The following is a 22,431-nucleotide window of genomic DNA, read 5'->3' as shown; positions in this document are numbered from 1 at the left end:
ATGTAACTATAGCATTTGCCTCCTCACCTCCCATAGCGGAACAAGCCAAGTGGAATGACACGACAGGGATGTATGGGCACATGCATTAGTAGCATTTTTAGTAAAAAGAAGCATTATTCTTCATATTTGCTCATGTAAAACTATGAAGCATGCTTGCACTTGATGGGTGCTCTATCAGATTCATATCAGGGTTTTGCATCTACACTTTGGCTCATGGACCAAGGGTAACCCCAATGCCCTTACTTTTGATAAGTTGGTTGCAATTCTCTTGTAAGAAAAGTAACTGACAAAATCAAACTAGTATGCATATGGAAGAGCAGGAATTTGCTACTAGTCAAAAAGGTAAAGGTTAGGATAGTTATAAGCCAAAGGCAGAATCAACCTAGTCTTCTAGAAAGGATATCGAGAAGGGGGGGTGATAAGCCTAAGAAGAAAGGAAAATGTAACTACTATCGACAAAATCCAAGCCATAACATCAATGTAGAAAAAGGCTAGAGAAGGAGATGAAGAAAGAGTCAAGCATGGCTGTTGGTGTGGCTGATGCATCAACACCAAGTGCTAAAAAGAAAGAGTCAATGAACTATGCACAAGATGATTGGGAATTTATTGTGCACTGTAGTTATGATCCTTCTATCCATGATGTATGCATGTCAAGGATAGATCAATATGTCTGGTACTTTGATAGTGCTGCTAACAAGCACATTAATTCTTAGCATGAATTATTTTCCTTACTTGAGTCTGCTCCTCAAGGAGGAATAGCCACATGTGCAAACAACTCCTCATATCCAGTAGAATGATTTGGTAAGGTTATTCTCGTATTGTAAATGGTGGGACAAGGAGGTAGGAAGTGCTCTTGTGCTTGAGAAACAATGTAATAATCTTGATGATAAGATGATAAAATGTATTTTTGTGGGATATAGCTCAAAAAGCAAAGGATATAAACTCTATCATTCAGTCACAAAGCATATTCTGGTTATGCTCTTGTGCTTGAGAAACAATGTAATAATCTTGATGATAAGATGATAAAATGTATTTTTGTGGGATATAGCTCAAAAAGCAAAGGATATAAACTCTATCATTCGGTCACAAAGCATATTCTGGTGAGTAGAGATGTTATCTTTGTTGAGAACTTATTTCATCCCATGCTTTTATGTAAAAGCAGATTTTGGTGAGTAGAGATGTCTTCTTTATTGGTAAAATAAATACACTCCTACCTTTATATAATGTTGGGTAGCCATATGTGGAGCAAATGAATGCTCAAAAAGATACTGCAAATCATCCCATATCAGCTCAAACTTTATTCACTGATGAGCCTATTGATGAAGCTATTATGGATGATGCAATGGATGAGGAAAGGGTAGCCATACAGCATCCAAGAGTATGCCAAAATGGCTAGTCAAACATTGTGGGACAGCAATTCATCTACTCCTTTACCTAGTAGAACACATGAGTTCTCATCATACATCCTATTCTCTTGTGGATCATGCTCTCATTGCTAGTATATGCAATGAAGAGGAACCTATTTCCTTTGAGGAAGCATAGGAAAATGATCATTGGATGTAGGCCATGTAGGATGAGTATGACTAAACTCTCAAAATTGACACTTGGTATTTAGCAATTTGCCTTATAAAAAGGCCATCACTACAAAGTGGGTTTATAAGCTTAGGTGTAAAGCTGATGGTAGTATTGATTGCTACAAGGCAAGGCTTGTTACAAAGGGTTATTCCTAAGAGAAGGGCATCATGGTTGGAATGTAAATCTGTTAGATAACAACATTACCTTTTTAAATGGTGATTTGCATGAGGAGGTTTATGTATCTCAGCCTCATGGTTTTGTTGAGAAGGGGAAAGCTCACTCATAAGAGTGTTTATACACACTAGGGTGGGAAAACCTCCAAAGGAGGGAAAAGTATCTCGGCCCATTAATAGCCCACGTCCACACATCACTACCATATAAATGGCTACAAATCTTGCATGTAGTAATGATGTAAAAATGTACGGGGATCATGTGGCTGATCAATCCCTAAATGGTAATACGTCCAAAGCTTTGTAAAAAGATTTTAACTTTTCTCATAAGATTGCCTTCATGAACATGTCTACCACATTGTCATTTGTAGAGACATAAGCTAAGCTGATCTCTCCTACAATAACATAATGACTCCATAATGATAAGTGCTTTATGTGAGCAACGAAATAATGGGTTCCTTGATAGCCAATGCACTCTAGCTTTAGTGAAGATGGAGGTGAGGAATAACACCTCTATTGGCCAAAAGGCATCTAAGCCATACACACTCCATAGGGCACTATAAATGCTACCTTGTACTCATTAGCTTCACAACATAAATTAGCCACCACCATCAGTTGATTCTTGGTGAGTCATGATATATCACCAAGATAAAAGCGAAATCCACTAGTGGACACTTATGTGACATAATATCCAGCCTATTCGAAGTCACAAAAAGCATGTAGTTGAATGTCACCCCCCTTAGCAGAGAATTGGCCAAGAGACTAAGTGCCCTACAAGTATATTGGAATACTCACTAAAAGCATGTAGCTGAATATTAACCCCTTAGCATAGAATTTCCCAAGGGACTCAGTGCCTTATAAGTATCAAAATACTCACTTAGCAGCTTGCCAATTCTTTACTTCTACCAGAATTGTGCATAAACTTGCTCAATTCGGAGACCCCAAACTGAATGCATGGCCTTGTATTACATAGATAGATAAGGCACCCAAATAACCTATTGAATAAGTGATGCATCAAATGGTTCACCTACATCATGGAGACTGAGCCAAGCACATGTCTCTGTTCATATAGCAACAGGCTTATAGTCTTCAAAACTAAACTATGTAGACAATCTCTATAGTACTTTGATTACAACATCATAATAGTATTATCATGTCACATAAACTAGCTACATAAAATGTATGCCTAAATAATAATGCAACAAACCCATGTCTATCTCAAATAACATCTAGAATTTAGCCTTGAAGGCTGAAATCTTCTCCTCTTTTAGGTCTTGTGAGTAGCATCTCATCAATACATAAAACAACTACCAATAAATAATTCTTACTCCTCTTTACATAAAGGGTGTACTCTTAGTCGGTGGACTATTGCGAAAAACCAAGTATGCATTTATCGTCTCGTACCATGCTCTAGAAGCCTGCTTAAGGGCCATATAGATCTTTTCGTAACTTGCATACTTTAAGCTCATGTCTCTCTTTTGAACAAAACCATAAGACTAAGTTTCATGAATATCCTAATGCAAATCATCATTCAAGAAGAAAATCTTGATATTCAACTGATGTACATTCCATCCATTATGCACTGCTAATTCTGCTAATGTAATAATATATCAGGGGTAGTCATATGAGATGTGGGGGCGAAGGTCTCCTCATAAAATATGCCTTTCTCTTAAGCATAACCCTTTGCAACAAGCCTTTTCTAGCGGTCAATGTTACCATTAGACTTAACACTTAAGCTTATAAACCCATGTCATACTAATGGTCTTTTACCATAAGGCAAATCTACTAATTGTCATTTTTGAGGATTGAGTCATACTCATCCTACATGGCATGCATCCAATTACCATTTTCATGTGCTTCCTCAAAGGAAATAGGTTCTTCTTCATTGCATATACTGGCAATGAGAGCATGATCCACAAAATAATAAGATGCATGATGAGAACCTACACGTGTCCTAGAGACAAAGGAGTAGCTAATTTTCTATCATGCAATATATGCAATCACAATTTGGCATATGCTTGGATGTGTGTATGGCTATCCTTTCCTCATCCATTGCATCGTCCATAATTGCCTCATTAATAGGCTGATCTGTGAGCAGAAATTTGAGCCAATTTTTAAACTATATGGACTAATTTTTAATATCCCCTTATTAAGCATTCATTTTCTCCACATATGGATGTTTGTCATTATACAAAGATAGAAGGTAGAATTGTATCAATGTCATGTGAGTATACATTTAGTCGTTTTTTACATCAAAACATGGGCTAATTTGAGTTTGCAACAACAAATATATCTATACTTACCAAAGTCCGCCACATGGTAGAGTCTATACCCTTTGCTTTTTGAGCGATATCCCACAAAAATGTATTTGACCACCTCATCTTCTAGCTTATTGTGTTGTGCTCAATTAGAACAACATAAGCAATACAACCAAAAATGTGCAAATGAGCCACATACGACTTCTTGACATTCCAAGCTTCATAAGAGGTAATTATTTGTAAGGCCTTAGTGAGGCATCACTTTAGCACATAAAGTCTCACATAACTGCCTTGCAACAAACTGTCAAAATTCAAGTGACCAAAGTGGGCATGCCATAGCTCCATGCTGCTCTCATAGCATGTGTAGTAGTAACTTATGTGTGCCAATCTCTCATACATGTCCAACCTGTAAAGCCCATAGCTTAGAGTACCATATAACACAATGATGTCTCCATCACTTTGTTCTTGAACACCTATCATCCAACAAATCTGGCCACTAGGCATGCCCTAGCAATGGCAAAGATACTGACAGGAGCAAGCTCTTTTTAATGCTTGGCATAAAGAAGACTTCTGAGAGAGATTGATTATCCCACCATTTGTTACAATAGTGAGCACAACCTTACCAACTCCTTTCATTGGATATGAGGAGTTGTTGCAAATGTGGCTCTGCCTCCTTGAGGAGCACACACTAGGGAGAGGAATGCAAACCACGCTGAGAAGTAATGTGCTAACTAGCACCACTATCAAAATCCTAGACATGTTGATCTATAATTGGCATGCATACATCATGAATAGAAGGGTCATAATTATAGTGCACAATGAATCCACAACCATCATGTGCATAGCTTGTTGACTCCTTTTCAACACAATGTTGATGTGCATCAGCCAAGCCATTCCTAGCTCTTTCTTCTTCACCTTCTCCAACGTTTTTCTACATTCATTGATATAATGGCTTGGCTTTCAAAAATAGTTTTATTTTCCTTTCTTATGGTTATCACCCCCTTTCTCGGCATCCTTACCCCATAAGCCTCATCTATTCTTGCCTTTAGCTTATAGCCACCCTGAGACAATTGGAAACAAATGATTAATCTCTTACGTGTACAACAATATGGTTTTGCCAAGATTTCTCTTCTTGTAAGAGTATTGTAACCAACTCATCAATTGGGATAGGGTAGACACTGCCCTTGAATCTTGAATTGGATCAAGAGGTAAAACCCCCTTCACATCATCATGAGCATTGCACAAGAAGTAGCTAAGTTCAACAAGAAGCAATTCCATACATGGCAAACAAAAAACCATGTATTTGCTCATGAGGAAGAATCTATGGAGACTAGTTGAGAGAAGAGATGAATATCCAGAGGAGAATAGGAAGTATGAGTGGAACAGAAGAAATGAGAAAGCATTAGGTCTCATTACACTTAGTCTAAATGATGAAGTCATTCACCACATTGCAGGGATAAAAAGGACTAAAGATGCATGGGATGAACTCAACAAATTGTTTGGCAGTCAAGCAAAGAATTTAAAGATAAATCTACTAATGCAATTTTACAAACTTGACATGAAGGAAAGGGAACCTCTAACCACACACTTGAACAAATACAAAAGCATCAAACAATAACTTGTAGCCATTGGGAAGAAAGTAGAAGATGACGAGGCACTAGTAGTGCTTCTAAAGAGCGTGACAAGGGAGAGGATGAGAACATTGTGGCAACCTTAAAGAATGTACCAAATTTGAAGTTGCATGAGATAGAAGGAGCTCTGCTAGAGCAAGAGCACAAGGTCCAAGAGAAGAAAGCACTGGACCCAGAAAGCATTCTTCACACGAGAAGGTCTCTCACGAGGAATGAGGACGAGGTAGGGGTGGAGGAAGGACCTTCACTTGCCCACAACTGTGGAAAGCCAGGACACTTGGCTAGAGACTGCTATACAACAAACCAAATAAAGAAGGATCGGCCGGCAAACTTCATGCAGACTCCTAAGACAGAAGAGTCAGAAGCACTTTTCTGAGAGAAAGAGAGAGAGAAACCCCACAACCCAATGTAACCTGCCCCAGTAGAGTAAAACCACCTCTAAGCCACCGTCCGATGATGTAGACCATGTGGTAGATGTATGTGTATGAGTGAGAACTTTGTTCAAAGTTACGGGCACTTGTAGTAGCCTTGGACATCACACAGAGAGAGTGTCAAGGACTATGAGTCAGGGACTTGAGACACTGATCGTCGTCGCGGGCTACCAAGTAAGAGGAAAACTTGGTATAGAGTCCAGGTGTGCTAAGAAATATTCACTTAAGGTGTTGAAATAGGCAAGTGAATAGGGTGTGTGTGGGAACTGGCTCTAACCTAGAGATTGTAAAAGCTGTTGGTATTGGACTCACACACTGACATACACAAACCTGCACATTAGGGTAAGGTGCAGGATGGAGAAACTCACACAGAAATGAGAGAGAGAGAGAGAGAGAGAGAGAGAGAGAGAGAGAGAAATGAAATGAAATGAAATGAAATGATATATAAACGTCTTCAAAAGGCCAAAATGACCTATGAGACCAAAAAGGTTACAACAATTGGTGGATCTGATACAATGTCTGTGTAAGAAAAGCTAAAAACAACTAACTGAAACTGAAATAACTGTGAGGAAAAGTACGATACTAGGAGCTCCTAATGGATAACATCTGGGAGGAAAACTCTAGCAACAAAGGTAAGCATCATACACATCACTATCCAAAGATGTCTCTCATCGGTCGATGGGCAGATATCCTCAATGTCCTCCATGGTGAGTACTCTGACTGGACGTCTCCCATGCCGTGCTAGTATGGTCCTGATCCTCTGTTGTAGTCTCCGCCGATGTCGAGATGGGCCTCTCATCTTGGGGCGCCTGGACCGCCCGAGAGAGAGAGAGAGAGAGAGAGAGAGAGAGAGAGAGCCAAAAGCATGGTAGCCACAAAATGCAAGTCAACCCTTGCATGTGTGTCATATCCATATAATATAGAAGTACAAAATATTATATGTAGTGTCCTTTCACATTTGATATCCAAGGGAAAAAATCACATGGAAAAAAGTACCCTTGGTTAAGCCCTGTTCACACATAGCACTACCATAAGTGAGCATATGCCTACAAATCCCCCCCGTAGTGGAAGTGTGAATTTGTACAAGGTAGCAGATCACTCTCTGTATGAGAGTAAGCCCAAAGCTTTGCAGAAAGCTTCAAACTTTTCTCGAGGTAAAGCCTTTGTAAATAGATTTGCAGCATTATCCTGTGTAGGACAGTAAGATAAATTGATCTCCCCTACATGTAACCTCTCTCTGACATAGTGATAATGAATCTCAATGTGCTTGGTACGTGCATGAAATACTGGATTTCGTGCCACGGCCATAGCACTCTGGCTATCAGTGAGAATGGTGGTGGGTGTCTGCTGACACTCACGAAGAATAGCCAATAATCTCCTCAACCATACACAATCTATTGTAGCTGTGAAGACTACCTGTACTCAGTCTCACAAGTAGATGTGGCAACAGTGGGTTGCTTTTTACTCAACCAAGATATGCATGAACTGCCAAGAAAAAAATAATTCCCACTAGTGGATTGCCTGGTATCATAATCACCAACCCAATCTAAATCACTGTATGCATAAAGCTGCGAGCTGCCTCCCCTAGGATAGAACAAACCAAGATCCACGGTACCCTGAAGATAATGAAAAATGCGTTTGACTGCTTGCCAATGCTTTGTGCCTGGACTGTGCATGAATTTGCTCAACAAAGACACCCCAAAAGATATGTCTGGCCTCGTGTTACACAAGTAAATGAGACATCCCACTGCCTGGCTGTAAATGCCAGCCTCAAAAGGCTCTCCAATATCATGCATAGTAAGCCGTACACTTGGTTCCACTAGAGTAGAAATGGGCTTACATTCATCCATGTGAAACCTTTTTAGCAAACTTTTTATGTACTTAGTTTGCTGCATAACAATGCCACATCTGTATGCAAAAAATGTATGCTAAGATAGTAGTGTAAATGCTCCAAATCTGACATACCAAATTCAGCTTTCAAATTAGCTTTGAAATCTAAAATTTGTGCTTTGCAAGTATCTATAATGAGCATGTCATCTACATACAAGATGACTATGAGAATATCGGCATCGATTTTCTTCACATACAATGTGCTTTCAGCTGGACTATTCACATAACCTTGGTTGGTTAGATAAGCATGTATTTTATCATACCAAGCTCTTGGAGCTTGCTTTAACCCATACAATGCTTTGTGTAACCTTCATACTTTATGTTCCTCAGCAAGAACTACAAAACCAATGGGCTGATTTGCATATACTTCCTCCTGTAAATCCCCATTTAAGAATGCAGCTTTGATGTCCAATTGATGCACTTTCCATCCTTTATGTGCAGCCAATGCAATCACTCATCTTATTGTGGTCATTCTCAAGTTCCCCACCTAACAAACCCACATATCGTGTGTGCTACACAATAAGAGGAGATTATGAAGGAGGTTAATGAGCTCTTAGAAAAAGGTTTGGTTTAGCCAAGCTCGTCACCCTTTTGTTCTCCCATGCTTCTTGTGTAAAAGAAGGATGGATCTTTCCGCAAGTGCGTAAACAAGCTCATCATCAAGAACAAGTTTCTAATCCCACTTATAGATGACATCTTGGATAAGCTTGATGGTTCGGCTTGTTTCAGCCGTATAGATTTGAAGAGTGGTTACTACCACCAGATTCTGGTGGTACCCTAGGATGTCCATAAGACTACATTCAGGACAGCTTTTGGATTGTATGAATTCTTGGCAACGCCTTTTGGCCTTACCAATGCCCCGGCTACATTCAACCGCATGATGGACAGGATATTTCGACCCCATCGTAAGTTCACAGGTGTATTCTTTGATGAAATCTTGGTTTTCTCCAAGAATGAGGAGGAGCATAAGACTCATTTGGCTACAGTCTTTGAAGAGTTGTGAAAGCATAAACTCTTCATAAATGCTAAGAAAAGTGAGTTCTTCCTCTCAAAGATATAATATTTGGGGCACATCGTATCCAAAGAGGCTGTAAGAATAGATCCTGTTAGAATTGAAACCATTCGAAATTGGCCAGAGTTGCAAAATGTACATCAAGTACGTAGCTTTCTTGGGTTATGTTCATACTATATCAGGCATTTTGCCAACATTGCCTCGCCATTGCATAATCTTACAAAGAAGAAAGCCACCTTCAAATGGACTTCGCATGAGCAAGATGCCTTCTTGCAACTCAAAAATGCTATCATTTGTGAGCCCGTATTGATTGTTCCCGATTTGCAAAAGCCATTAACGGTGGAATGTGATGCATGTGGGAATTGTATAGGGACTATCCTAAATCAAGAGGATCATGCAGTTTCCTATGAAAGCCGTCGATTGCATGATGCTGAGATTCATATAGACATTTATGGAAAAGAGCTCTTGGCTGTAATTCATGCCTTAAAGATATGGAAGCATTATCTTCTTGGGGCTGAATTTGTAATTAAGACAGATCATGAAAGCTTGAGGTATTTTTTATCTCAAACTAAGCTCTTGGAGAAGCAAACGAGGATGGCAAACTTTCTTTCCATGTTTCATTTTCAGATTGTACATACTCCCAGAAAGAAGAATGTAGTGGCCGATGCTTTGTCTAAGAAGCCTTATATAGCTGCAATTTCTCAGTCGCCTCTCATGGGGACTTATCTGCCATGCGTGATTTGTATCATTTGGATGCTGATTTTTCCCATATATGGATTGATTTGATGACTGGTCACTCGCATGCCTCTTATGTGATCAAAGAGGGTTATCTTATGAAGGATAATTGCTTATGTGTGGTAAAGGACATGCTTCCAAAGGTATTGCATGAATGTCATGCTCCACCTTATGCTGGTCATAGAGGTATTTTACCTACGACATGCATGATCGAAAGCTATTTCTTTTGGCCAAGCATGCATAAAGACATTGAGGCATATGTACGCGCATGTATTACTTGCCAGGTTTGCTTCAGCCATTGCCTATTCCCTCTCATCACAGCCATGGGAAAGCATTATTATGGACTTCATTATGGATTTGCCTAGATCCCAGCATGGGAATGATGCTATTTGGACCATTGTGGACCATTGTGGACAAGTTTAGCAAGCAAGCTCACTTCTTGCCCATCAAGAAAACCATCAAAGTTAATCATATGGTGAAGCTTTTTTTTGCTCACATCTTCAAGCATCATGGTATGCCTAAGTCCATTGTTGGGGATAGAGATCCCAAGACTATGAGCCTCTTTTGGAGGGGTTTATTTGATAACATGGGCACTAAGCTTGAGTTCTCATCAGCTTATCACCCCCAAACGGATGGCCAAAGTGAAGCTGCGAATTCAGCTGTGTTGGATTTGTTGAAGTGTTATGTGGTAGATCAAAAGAGTGCCTGGGAGAAGTATCTTCCACTTGTAGCTTCCACTTGTAGAGTGCCTGGGAGAAGCATAACCCTTGGCAACCAACCTCGCCTTGTGCTTGTCCAAGATGCCATCAACTCGGAACTTCGATTTGAAGATCCAACGCATACCAATCCCCTTACGCTGTAGTGGCCTAGGTACCAAAATCCAAGTGCCATTCCGTTCGATAGCATCCAGCTCTGCCTGCATAGCACGACGCCAAGGCTCATGTGAAAGAGCCTCGTCCACAGAAGTGGAATCAGAACGACCATGAATAATAGAGGACATAAGAGCATAGTTAACAAACATATTGTCCTCATGAATTTGTTTCCTTGTAATTCTAGAAGAACGCCGGAGAGAACCAAGAGGAGGAGCAAAAGGAAGCTCACGTAACCCAGAATCACGAACTATCTGATAGTACCATCCAAGCACAGATTTGCTCGAACTCGCTGGAGGAGGAGAAGAGTCATCATCACCTGACTGATATGCACGATCTCAGAAGAAGAAGTGTCCTCCACAAGTACCAAGGGTGCCACCAAAGCCCGAACCACCACAATTCCCCTCTGCAAAAGGGAATGTCCACCGAAGAGGAAAACACAGCCAAAGAGGGCCTACTATCCTGAAAAAATAGGCCACCTAGATCCAAACTCCAAGTAGAAGTGAAACGCTAATGAAAATATTACCTTCTGGCTGTAAGCGATGAAGCCAAACTGAAGGGAAAACAATAAGCAGAAGCTGTCCAGAAAACACAGCAAGTAGAAGGCTGCAAATCTGAGAAAAACGCAAAGGTTAAGGGACTGTAAATAGGACTAAATCTCGGGCAACAGATGGAATTGCTGAACGGAGAGCGATGATACCATGAAAGAGTGCACAAAGCAGAAGCAAAAGAGCACTAGAGTGTGCTGAATACAGAGTGCAAGAGAGAGATATGGAGCAACTATGCTGAATATACTGAAGCAATACAATCCCAAGCAAGAGACACAAACAATCTCATAAGTGAGGGAGCAAAAGATAGACTAGGCAAGATACAAGACTAAGAGGCCAGCCCACCTATTTATAGGTAGGGAGTGCTGGCCGACTAGAGACACTGAAGCTGGCCGATTGGAAAACAACCATACGGGCTGGAAAAAATCCCAAAAAAATATATGAAATAGGGGTGGCCAGCCCACAATCAAGGGCCATGCAAAAAGGGACCAAAAGGACACCAGGAATGGGCAGAAACTGGGGAATGAATGTGCTAACACCTTCGTACAAAGGATGAGATTTTTGCAGCCGATGAGTATGTGCGTGACTTGGATGTAGCCTTTGCTCAGGTGCGGACAACCATTGCAAGGTAAAGCATAAGAGGGTTGCAGACAACCATAGAAGGGACATGCAAGTCAAGGAAGGTGATTGGGTATTACTGAAATTTGAGAAAGCTAGGCTTCGGAAGAGGCCAGAACGAGGGATTATATCCAAAGCTTTATACCCGATATTATGGACTCTTCAAAGTGGTTGACAAGATCAATGAAGTGTCCTACAGGCTTGATTTACCGAGTCATTGAAAGATTCACAATGCTTTTCAAGAGTCTTTTTGCGGAAGTATGTGGGGCCAGATCCAATAGAGCCTGTCCACAGAAGACCCGCCCGAGATTGATGAGCTTGAGGAGATCCACCAGCCAGAGCAAATTGTATTTCACAAGGAGAGAAAGTTACCACATGGGAAGCTTTTCGGGAGATACCTTGTGAAATTTAAAATTTATTTGCCAATTGATGCAAAGTGGGTAGACGAGGATTATTTTGCTGACTACCCTCAACTTTTGCAGGTATATCTTGAGGCTTTTCAGTTGATGACAATATTTTAGAAGCCCGAGGGATGTCACCATTTGGTCCATCTCCATTTCTGGAGCCACTTTTATGGGACTGTCACTCCATAGAGCGACCAGATTTGTGTCATGTTCACATGTGGCCAAGCTGGTGTCCCATGTGAAAGGGCCAGTCTTTTGGCGTACATGGATGGGAGCCAGATTCGTGCCACCCGTGTGTGGCCAATACCACGTCACATGGATGGGAACCAGTTTTGTGCCACCCGTGTGTGACCTGCTTCGTGGTGTATGGACAAGAGCATGTTGGTGCCACCCGTGTATGGCTAGGATGGCGTCTTACCTATGGGATTGTCACTCCATAGGAAGACCAGGACATATATTTATATTTCTGTCGCGCCACTTTTGTATCCGACAAGAGATTTTTGGACAAGTTTCATGGAAGGGAGATTTCGTTCGTTACATGTGCGCATGCATTTATGACTACATGCATAAACTTGTTTTCGCATGATTTATTTGCGTGTGCCTGTTTTGCAGTGCCAGTACACTGGACGGGGACACCCCCAGTGTACCGTGGGAGTGCTGCTTACTGACACATTGGTGAGGCGTGTGAGCAAGTGGTAAGTATTACCATTTTGACCCTTTTAAAATGTAAAATCCATAAGCTATGGTTAACTTTAATGTTTATAAGCTAATGTGTTCACACATTTAAAATTTAGACTAGACGTTTACTTTCTAGTGTAGGTGCCCATAAACTAACCTTTACTTAGAGTTTGATAATACTAAAGGCAACTCATGCATGGAACATGGGTATTTTTCCCCACGTGGATGGCCAACTATCTCTCTACCTTCATCGCCTGCTCTATCCAACTGCTGAACTTATACCCGCCTGTTCTGTACCTGCCTCCCAACTGCACCCGTGTGTTGTACGCCTATTGCACCTGCCTCCCACCTCCACCCGTGTGTTGTACGACTATTGCACCTGCCTCTCCCACCTCCACCCGTGTGTTGTACGCCTATTGTACCCGCCTCCCAACTGCACCCATGTGCTGTACGACTGCTGAACATATACCCGCATGCTGTATTTCACCTATACCTACACACGTGTACTGTACCTATCCTATACCTGAACTGTACCTACCATGTACATGAACTGTACCTGCCCAGTACCTAAATTGTACTGTACCTGAATACCTGTAGTACGTGAATTATACCTGATGTACCAAATTGTACTTGTTATACCAAATTGTACCTTTTGTACCAAGTGTCTCATATTTCTTATTTGTGTAAAACTAAAATTTGCTAAATTAAGTTCAAAGATTTCTTTAAGTTTTGTGCAGAGCAGAAACAAAGCATGTTTATGCTAACCATGCTCAAGAAGCTTTCCTAGTTTGGTTAGTTTTTTCATGAGTAGTAGTGCTAACCGCGCCCTCAGAATTTCTGAAAGCCAGTGAAGTTTAGAGATACTAGGAAATTTAGGAGCAATGCTTATCTGGAAGAACCAGGCAATGTTCCTTCCGCGGTGTACCCCTTTGCCTGTGCTAGTACGAGAGTGCCTGTTGTGGTGCACGGTCCCGGAAGACCAGTGAAAGGAAGGTGTGCACCCAGTGAAGGTAGGAGTGTGTCTGTGACTTGGGACTTCTTCGAATGTCCAGACTTCATCGACAAGTACCCAACTGTTTGAGTTGTATTTACTCCATGTGAGGAGAAATCTAGCCTATTGGCCCGTGACACTTATACTCCAAGAAATACAGATGTATTGAGGGAGGGACCAGCCCTTCCCAGCCCCAATGTTGGTGTCAAGTGTTATTGGTCATTTTCAGTTTTAATGTTGCTACTAATTTCCATTGTTGGTATTAGTTAAGTGCTCTAAAAATGTGTATTTTGTCTTCCGATTTGTAGGCCTCCTGTAGTAGGGAGCGGTTACAGATTACCTGTCGGTTGCCATTGAGGCTTTGCAAAAATCAAGTGCTTGTACAAAAGAAGGAAAGCATTTGAACACTATGATGAGTGTACTTCCTTTTTGGGAGGTATAATTGCTGCCTATAATTTTTTTCCCTACATACCTTGGCATTTGAAATCTGAATTAAGTAATATACATCTCGACCCTAATAACCAGCACCATATCCCTGCTTTGTTTCAAATTACTGATATCTTGATTGCTCAACTCTGGTTTTCTGCAAAATTGTGCCATGTAGGAGGCCACACTTCAGCTGACTGTAGAGAAATAATCTAGGGAAGTTAGCAGCACCTTGTGTAGTAGACAAATGCTAGACTGTCGCAAATATAGGTTTGTAAAACGCCCCGAGTTAAGCTGCACCACAAGGTGAGAAGCATGATTCACAGCAACAAGAGCTCAGCACGAACACAGAGACCTCGTCTTTTACAGCAAAAGACCCCTGAGCTTTTGGGAGAATTAATCTGTTGAACTGCAACATAAACCTGTCGACATCACATGTGGCAGAAATGCAATAATTAAAATTGAGATCAGTGAAAACTACAGTCATAAGGGCCAAAATCCATGCCTTGTAAAGCAGCAGTTAATTTTCAACTGAATAAATGTTAAGGAAAACATGCCAACAACGAAAAAAACCCATGAATATCAACGTAAGTCCAGAAGCAATGCCTCCACCATAAAACTTGAAGACTACTTCGGCTAGCTCAAAGACTCCTTGAAATGTCCTCACAAATGGGAACCAGAACTGCAGTACCTTCAAGCTACAAGCTCACAACAGCAACAGAGGGGTCTGAGATTTGGCGTGATGATCATTTCTACAATATAGTCTTATGCATGTTGCTTCCCACCTGTCTGTGTTGCATCACCATCACACCTGGCTGCTTGCAGCAATAGCTATCTGTAGCTTTTAGATGACACTTGCTGCATGTAGCTGCTTCAGCAATCAATTGCCCTTGCTAAGGACTTCCCATACCCCTTACTCCTTCACTATGTACACCTGCAAGGCTGCATGATTAACTTTTTTTATTCTCAAGTCAGACAAATGACGCAATCACTGATAACCTTCTGACCTATACCTGCATCCCAAGTGTCTCGTAACAAAGAACTTCAGTTAAAAAGGACGAACAAGCATCGCTAAGACAAGCTCAGATTGGACTTGACATTTTACACCTACCCCTTTCAGTTTGAGCAGCCCTAGACACTTGGCAAAAAGCCCTCATTCACTCTCTTTCATCAGAGGAGCTTGCTGCTTGATTTCCTAGCGAAGGCCTTGAAAAAATAGATTGTACTTGCAGATATTAATAGCCTAGGTTAGGGGAATCTCAGTCTTGCTTTGATCGTCGTGTCTTGGGTGAGGACCAGCCCTAAACAGTCAGTTAAGTGTCTCAAAACAAACACACATTCTCTTGCCATATGTCATTCCTGATGGAGATTCTCACTCAAGACCGTTTAGATCCTAGCTGAACTCACAAAAACCATGACACCTGTTCAGAATGCAAGGGGCATCCACACAAGTAAAAGATTGCTATGGTTGGTCCATCTTTGGTAACCAAGATATAAGGATAGTTTGCTATGAACATCCGTATAATTGGGAGTGAACTCAATTTTCTCATAGAGCACTCCAGAAACACATGCTATCCTAGCAAAAATCACACTGCTGGAAAAGGTCAACATAGCCATCAGCCCCATGGACCCAGACATATCGAATACAAAAGTTGCATTCCAAAGTAAAGCCAAAAATGGGAACGTTGGATGTTGAACTGGGGGAAAGGGAGCAGGAAACACATCTTTGACGCATAATTCATTATCAACTATCTTGGACAAGCTCAAAGCCTTGCTGTCCTAATCCACAAACCTAAGCCTGATTAAGAACACGATGCTAAATAAACATGATTAAGACAGAGGAGAGAGAAGAAGAGAGAGATAAGAGTTGGTGTCTATTATATGGTACGGATAGGTGACTGAATGTGTGTACATCTGCAAGGCCCTTGGTCTACGATGTAGGGATGACCTCTGGCCTTCTACATGCTACTTCTGTTGGCTTCTACACTTCGAAAGGTGAACTCAATGAATGATTTGATGCAAATGATCACTTTTGCTTATATATATGTTGAGGCTGTTGGTCGGCCATTTGTTGCTGCTGGATAAATAATCTTCATATAATATCATTTAAATGTGGTGCTTTCTTCAATGCTTTCCAAACTTGCTCCCTTGCTTACTGTCACCTGGCCGCCTGCCTACCTGGGTTCCTGCTTGCTACTAACATGTCACCAAACCCTCCATGATGCTTATGCTGATGATGATGACAATCATCATCATCATCATCATCATGATTATGATGATGCTAATGATGACGATGTCCTGCATGCTATCGCAACTCCTGTCCTAATCAAGGATTATGATGTTCATGCTGAAGATTAGCCATGGCATGGGCGTGCACATGACATCCCCTCTTGCTAAACTTGATGACGGGGTGGACACTGTCATCCTTCCTCCCTGAACTATTGACTTTGACTTACTACTTCTGACTTTGACTCTCACTTTGACACTTTGTCTGAACACCTTCCACTTCTGATCTCCACTCCCAAGTCTTGTTGAATAACTGAGCATCCGTTCCATCCCCGATGCCCCATGCCTCCTATTCCTTTCCCTTAGCACAGTGGCAAGTCACTTGCCAGAACTAATGATGCCTGTTGGTAGGCCTTTGGAACTGATTTAAGAGCTTAATGATGTACTGGTTCTCAGTACATACTCCCAAAAAATGCTTTCCTCCAGCTTCACCGGTTGCACCTATTGCAGACCACTAATTACTCCTTTGAGGACCTGACCTCCATGGGCTAAATGTTGAGGATTCATCTAATGCATGCTTGACCTTCTCGAATCCTGATGCTTCTTAATTGCTTGCCTTTACCTTGCTTGGACATGTACACCCCTTAGGACACCTTGAGAATTGCGACAATGCCCTTGTGGTACAAGTATGATGCCCCTCGAGTGGAGGTTGGTCCTTGCACAATGAAGGTAAGGTGGGTGTGGTTACTAGTCAACGAATGACTACTAGTCTGAGTACGAGAACTCTGATATCCATCGGAAGTCTTTGTATTGGAAGATCCTGTCACACATGCTCACACCGTCTTCTGTATCCTGAGTTTCGTGAGTTTAGCAATCCACTTTAATACTTCAAACTTTAAAAAGATATGAGAGAGAGAGATGAGAACTGTACACCAGATTGGATCCCGAATTACCCACTGAAGGGCCCCCTATTCCGATAACGAGATAGTATTTGCTTTATTTCTTTAGAGAGAATGACTGTGGATTGTAGATAAGCCAAACGCAAGATCTCGGAGGATCTAAAGCCTGGCTGAACTATACACGGCTGAAGAAACACCTCGATGAACTGATCTCGAGCCTTTGCACTCTTCCCAAGGGCATGAGGAAGGGCTGCACACCTGAGGCTGAGAAAAGGAGATGGTGGACTGTTCTAAGCTATGTTAGAATTCTGTAAATGCTTATGAATGCTATGTTACCTTCACCAGAGGGCTGGTGATTACTGATGTAAACTGCTGTGGGACTGAAAACGCATGAAAGGGGCTGCTGGAAATCTGCAAACGCAGGGCTGAATGGCTGTTTTCTGGCTGGCGTGGAACTGAGGCTGGACTGAAACGCTTGCTGAATACTGATGCTGGACAGAAAACGCAAGCTGAATACTGGCCTGAATAGATGCTGAAAGCAGGCGACTGTTCACATGCAGAAAATGCAGGTATCTTATGCTGATTTGGGGCTGATCTGATGCGCTTATGGCTGTAGGGCTGCTGAAGATGCATGCGTTGGAGACCGAAGGTTGGTTGAAGCAAACTCAAGCACTCCAAGGGCTGGATGAGACTAGTCTAGTGCTGAAGGCAAGGGAACTCCTAGGGCTAGCCGTGTGGTAAAAAGCCCTCCATGTATCTAGGCCTCTCTATAAATCCATCATCAGTGATACTCATGAAGTGATCTCTGTAGTATAGCATCTTCGGTGGAAGAGGCTGTGTAGGCGATATCCATGTCTCTCGTGTATAGAGCTGCCATAGATCCTGTCTCAATACTCTGTTCCTCTCACTATGAGAGAGACGGATATGTGGTGCATCCCTGTCATACTGGAATGGTGGTAGATGATCCATGTCTAGGCCATGAAGTATTCTAGGGAAAGGGTCTTCCTTTTTTAAACAGAAACTTTCTTTTATTTTAGAGAGGGAAGAGGTTGATCAAGTTGGCTGGTCATTTAATCAAGTTTATATTTATAAGTCCAATATAGAAAAGTTGCATAAACAACGCTCGCTGAAGCTCCCCCCCCCCCCCCCTCCTCGAGCCTGCTGCCCGCCTTCGCCCTCGCCTTCGCCATCGCCTTCGTCCCTTGCCTTCGCCCCCCGCCCGCCTACCTTCGCCCGCGCCCTCGCCCTCGCCCTCACCCTCGCCTTCGCCCTCTCCTTCGTCCCCACCTGCTCGCCCCCCCCCCCCCCCCCCCCCCCCCCCCCCCCCCCCCCACCTCCGCATCCCGCCTTTGCCCGCCTGCCCCCTCTTCCTTGCACGCCCCCCGCCCCCCTTTCGCCCCCTTCTCCTGGACGTCGCCGCGAGTACCTTCCGCTCCTTTCCAGGATAGGATCATTGATGGGCTCGGTGCTTGAGACTGGCCCCACAGCAGCTTCAGTGGTGGTTAGAGCAGCTGGCCTTCCTTCAGTCAAAGTTTTGGTTCCTAACATCTCTTCCCTTCCGAAGGTCATTCAGTTACCTAGGATAGGGGGGGGGATGGATCGATCAGAGAGTGGAGTTTTCGGGGCTCCCGAACCAGTGTTTTAGATGCAGGCAAGTCGGCCACCTGGCCAAGGCCTGCCCTCGCAGGAGACCCCGACCTTCACCGTAGCAGCAAACCTCCGATGGCCCATCCACACAGATGCGGCTCAGCAGGCAGCCTCCGGGACACCTGCTTAGCCCACAGAGACCTCTGATTGGCAGCCTGGACAGGGGCGTTGTAGAGGGAGACAGCCACAACGACACAGCAGCAGACACAGCCTCAGCATCATTGGGTTCCAGTAAGGAATAGCTTTGCTCCCCTCCAAGAGGAGACCCGAGCGCAGACTGAGGATCAGGAGATGCCAGCGCCCCCCCCCCCCCCCCCCTCACCTCCACCCCCCCCTCCCCCGTCCCCCCCTCCCGCCTCGCTTCCACCCTCGCCTCCTCCCGTTCCCGCTCCCGCATTTTCAGCATCTCCTTCCCCACCCCCTTCTCCCCCCCCTCCTCCCCCTCCGCTCGTCTCAGCTCCCCGGGAGGCACTGGCAGTGCACTCTGGCGCTCACTTGCAGTCTGGCGGGCACTGAGCACCGACCTTGCTCGTGTACCGCAGAGGAGACCTACCATGCCGATTTGTGCTTCACGGATATCCTCTATCCGCGGTCGGCTAAGTAGTCTCGACACTAGACAGCGCTCAGAGGCTTTCAACTACTCCTTTTCACGCCTATTTGGAGCGGAGGGCCCCCATGAGCCAGCACCTATCACAATTCATGTGATGATACTTCCGGCCCAAGGGCAGGAGGCACTTGATTCAGCGGTGGCCTTCTCCTTCCCTCTTTGCGGCACTCGTGACCGGGAGTGGACTCTGGATCTTGCTCTTAGTATTTTGCAGACACAGGCAGTTGAATTTTCTCACCATGTGAGCGACTTGGAGATTACAGACATGGTAGGCCGACTCTGGGAGTTGGCACATTTCTTTGATACCAGGAGTGCGGATGCCTCCGGGAATCGACACTTGGTGGTTCGCATAGTGGCAGACCTAGCGCGAGACCCTGGCTATGTATGCATACATGAGGATTCTTTCTCCGAGCAGGAGGCAGTCGCTATGGGACACAGCCACTGTCGCCTGGTCCGAGACTCTTGTAGCACACCGGGTGGGCAGATTCGTAGTCGCTCGGGTGGGGATTACTCTCCATCCAAGCCGCTTGCGAAGGCCCGCCGTATGGCTGAGACAGCCTCCACCTCAGCAGGTCATCCATGAGGATCATCTCATGGAATGTACAGGGCCTTGGTGGTGCACACTATGTACGTTATCGTGGTTGCTTGAGGCAAGAGCTTCAGAGATGCCTGGTTGGGGGCAGTATTGATATTCTGATGATGCAGGAGCACCATTTGAGTGAGAGCAGGATTCGGAGATATGGTTCGGTGATGCCTGGTGATGGGACACTTTTTGGTCTGCAGGTTTTGGCCCCTTGGGTGGGCAGGGAGGAGTATGTATGGTCATTGCGGATGCAAGGCGACAGGCCATTGTGGATCGTGGGGTCACTGTGCCTGGTAGAGCGCAGTATGTTATTCTAAGGATGCACGATGAGCACATTGGTGTGCTCAATGTCTGAGCGCCCAATCATGCTAGTGCCAGAGAAGAGTTTTGGACCCTTGTTACAGATGCATTGCCCGAGGCCGCACATTGGTGTGTTGGGGGAGACTTCAACATGCTTGAGGACCCGGCCGATAGGGTGGGAGGCAGTCATGTTACAGTGCACGGCACGGAGCTTGCACCTTGGGAGCGATTTTGTATGACACTACGGATCACTGATGCATGGTAGCATGAGGCTTTCTCCCGTTCTCAGGACAGTCTTAGTTTTTCTCAGTCGGATCGCCGGCAGGGAGGGGCTAATCTATCACGGATTGATCGCTTCTATGTGGGCGACAGGTTCGGGGAGCGTGGTGGCTCCGTTGGCATTCTCGCTGGCACCTCTTTCTCAAACCATGCGCCAGTTATTTTGACTCTTGAGGACAGGACACGGGAGACCAGCTTGCAGTTGAGGATCCCAGAGAGGATACTTACAGACCCCAGTTTTTTTGAGGACATTGAGAGGATATGGCAGGATAGCCAGAGCTCTGACTTGGATGCAGCAGGCCAGTGTGCCCAGGGGCTCATCGAGCTTAGCTCTTTTTTGCACGCTACAGCCTTGACACGGCTGGGAGAGACACGAGAGCGGAAGCGTTGCTTGAGACATAGCCTTGCTTCGCTCTAGCGCCTTCAGGAGCAGCAGCCTACATGTGAGTGGGTGACGTCCCAGCTGAGCCAGGCACGCCAGGAGGTTAGAGAGGCAGAGGAGCAAAGACACGAGTTTTACTATCATCGACAGGCCTCTCAGTGGACTCAGCTTGGTGATAGAGTGACTGGGGGGTTTTTTGAGATCACCGGACCCCGCCATGCTCGAGCACGAGTACGCCAGCTTAGGAGGCAGGACGGATCGTTAGCCACTGAGCCCGAGGAGATTAGAGCTATTGCCACTGAGTTCTACAGAGACCTGCTTTCAGCGGAGCCAACCACGGAGGCACGTGATGCTTGCAGACAGACTCTGTGGGCCCATGTGCAGAGGAGGGTCACAGATCGTATGCGCACAGCTTTGGGTGAGCCCCTTTCAGAGGATAAGCTTGGATGAGGCTTTGAGGGCCCTCCCGCATCATAGTTCCCCTGGGGAGGATGGATTGACGCCTGCCTTTTTTATGCTATTGGGACCTTTTGGGGCCAGGCCTCCGCAGGGGTGTTCAGCATGTTTTGGACACTAGGGTGATGCCACAGAGTTTTTCAGAGGGCTTGATCTTTCTTATCCCCAAGGGGGAGGGAGTGTCGGCAGTGGAGGCCTATTACGATCCTCAATACTGTCTACAAGGTCCTAGCCAAGGCCTTGAGTTTGAGGATCCAGCCCTTCCTTGGGGATTTGATTCATGCTACCCAGACAGGATTTGTCAAGGAGCGCAGTATCCTTGACAACATTTTCACCTTCTGGGAGGCGACGGCCTGAGCTAGATTTCTCGGTGAGGACTCGTTATGCTTCTCGATTTTGAGAAGGCATACGATAGAGTCGACTGGGTTTTTCTGGAGGGCACTATGCTTCGCCTGGGTTTTGAGCCAGACTAGATTCGAGGGGTGGCGGCTCTATATTCCACAGCTCATAGCCAGGTGTTGATGGCAGGAGGACGGGGGCCAAGTTTTGAGCTGACCAGATCAGTCCGTCAGGGATGTCCTCTCGCTCCGTTCCTTTTTCTTTTTTTTGCAGAGGCTATGAGCATGTATCTGAAAGCAGAGGAGGAGTTTTGAGCTGACCAGATCAATCCGTCAGGGATGTCCTCTCGCTCCGTTTCTTTTTCTTTTCTTTGCAGAGGCTATGAGCATGTATCTGGAAGCAGAGGAGGTTGGTTTGAGAGGACTCCAACTTCCAGTCCGGGGTGAGGACTTGCTTGATTCTGAGTTTGCTGATGAC

General features: G+C 44.3%; 1 protein-coding gene across 1 annotated transcript in view; it reads right to left on the bottom strand.

Annotated features, from left to right (window-relative positions):
* Window positions 1-14,051: 14,051 nt before the first annotated feature.
* The window catches only part of LOC147603963 (uncharacterized), an 82,772-nt gene continuing 74,392 nt past the window's right edge, over window positions 14,052-22,431 (bottom strand). The window contains exon 2 of the mRNA XM_086796286.1: window positions 14,052-14,658. The gene's annotated coding sequence lies outside the window, so the exon portion shown is untranslated. The remainder of the gene's footprint in view (window positions 14,659-22,431) is intronic.

The sequence above is a fragment of the Cibotium barometz genome, chromosome 63, assembly GCF_041138505.1.
Source record: "Cibotium barometz isolate CiBa-2024 chromosome 63, ASM4113850v1, whole genome shotgun sequence".
Classification (NCBI taxonomy): Eukaryota; Viridiplantae; Streptophyta; class Polypodiopsida; order Cyatheales; family Cibotiaceae; genus Cibotium; species Cibotium barometz.
The sequence above is the reverse complement of the archived record's forward strand: the minus strand, read 5'-3'. Positions and strand labels throughout refer to the sequence as shown.